Source organism: Coffea eugenioides, unplaced genomic scaffold, assembly GCF_003713205.1.
Source record: "Coffea eugenioides isolate CCC68of unplaced genomic scaffold, Ceug_1.0 ScVebR1_3333;HRSCAF=4530, whole genome shotgun sequence".
In the NCBI taxonomy this organism is placed as follows: Eukaryota; Viridiplantae; Streptophyta; class Magnoliopsida; order Gentianales; family Rubiaceae; genus Coffea; species Coffea eugenioides.
In genome coordinates, this window is record NW_020863900.1 from 71,565 (window position 1) to 73,582 (window position 2,018).

General features: G+C 45.0%; 1 non-coding gene across 1 annotated transcript; it reads right to left on the reverse strand.

Annotated features, from left to right (window-relative positions):
- Positions 1–400: 400 nt before the first annotated feature.
- On the reverse strand, positions 401–507 carry LOC113757811. Its single transcript, XR_003466490.1, has one exon. It is a non-coding gene; the product is annotated as a small nucleolar RNA R71 (small nucleolar RNA).
- Positions 508–2,018: the final 1,511 nt, after the last annotated feature.

A 2,018-nucleotide genomic window follows, 5' to 3' on the forward strand; every position in this document is an offset into this window, starting at 1 on the left:
AAGTGATTCAGACCAAGAGGAAGTCACTATGGCAAATGCACGAACACTAAGGGAGTTGGCTGCTCCTGATTTAAATCAGCAGCCCTTGTGCATTACTTTTCCACATTTAAATGATGACACTCCCTTTGAACTAAAATCTGGTCTAATTCATCTCTTGCCATCTTTCCATGGTCTACCAGGTGAGGAGCCCTACAAGCACTTGCAAGAGTTCGACGTCGTTTGCAACAGTATGAAGCCTCCGGGAATTACAGAAGAGCAAATAAAAATGAGGGCTTTCCCCTTCTCTTTGAAGGACTCCGCGAAAGACTGGCTCTACTACCTACCGCCTGGTAGTATCACCACGTGGGATCAATTGAAGAAAAAATTTCTGGACAAGTACTTTCCGGCGTCTAGAGCTGCAAGCCTAAGAAAGGAAATATGTGGTATCAAACAACACCCAGGCGAGTCACTCTATGAGTACTGGGAGAGGTTTAAGAAATTGTGCACCAAATGCCCTCAGCATCAGATAAGTGAGCAACTGCTCATTCAATATTTCTATGAGGGGTTACTTTTCAGGGACAGAAGCATAATCGATGCTGCAAGTGGAGGGGCGTTAGTGAACAAAACCCCTCGAGGAGCATGGGAGTTGATTGAAGGGATGGCTGAGAACTCACAGCAGTTTGGTTCAAGAGAGGACATCCCGAAGCGTAGGGTGAATGAGGTGGAAACGTCCTCTATCCAACAGCAGATCTCCGAATTAACATCTTTCGTAAGACAATTAGCTGTGGGGAGTGCTTCACATGTCAAAGTGTGCGGGGTATGCACTGCCGTGGGTCATCCTACGGAAATGTGTCCAATGGTTCAAGAAGAAACTGCTGAACAGGTGAACATGGCTGGCCACGCGCCCGCGCCAAGAAAGCCGTACGACCCATACTCAAGTACCTACAATCCTGGTTGGAGGGATCACCCTAACCTTAGTTATGGAGGAAATAGGCAGTCTAACTTTGTGCCAAATAGACAGCAAGGACACCAACAGCAGTACCATCATCGCCCACCACCACTTTCAAACTCAAGTCCGTCCATGGAAGAGATGATGAAGCAATTACTTGCTAATCAACAAAAGACGGATTCAGACCTTCAAAGCATGAGAAATCAACTGGGACAGGTGCAATCATTGCAAAATCAAATGAATCAAATGGCTATAACAATCAACCGTTTGGAGTCCCAAGTTCAAGGAAAGTTGCCATCTCAACCTGAGGCGAATCCAAAGAATGTAAGCGCAATGACCTTAAGGAGTGGCAAGGAAGTTCAAGGACCCGAACCGGTGATTCCTAAAGACAAGGACGAGGAACGGATTGAGAAAGAATTGGAAGAGGAGGGCAGAGACAACAAAAATGTAAAGGTATCCTCGAACCCAATTCCTACAGCTAAAACTAATCCACCTCCCTTTCCTAGCAGGTTAGAAAAACCAAAGAAGCAAGACAAGGAAAAAGAGGTCCTGGAGATTTTTCGCAAGGTGGAGATCAACATACCCCTACTGGATGCGATTAAACAAGTACCCAGGTACGCAAAATTTTTGAGGGACCTGTGTGCCAACCGCAAGCGGTTGAAAGGGGATGAACGAGTTATAGTTGGGGAGAATGTTTCAGCAATTCTACAAAGAAAGCTTCCACCGAAATGCGGAGATCCAGGTATGTTTACTATTCCTTGTAGGATAGGTAATACTTTGATTGGGAAGGCCATGTTAGACCTGGGAGCCTCAATTAATGTCATGCCAAAGTCCATTTATGCCTCCTTAAACTTAGGCCCTTTGAAAGAGACTGGGATAATAATTCAATTAGCTGACAGGACCAATGCATACCCTGACGGGTTGATTGAAGATGTTTTGGTAAAAATTAATGAATTGGTTTTTCCAGCTGATTTTTATGTGCTCGACATGGAGGATGAACACTCCCGTGATCCGTCACCTGTGTTGTTAGGTAGACCCTTTTTGAGTACAGCCCGAACCAAAATTGATGTTAATAAGGGTACTTTGTCTA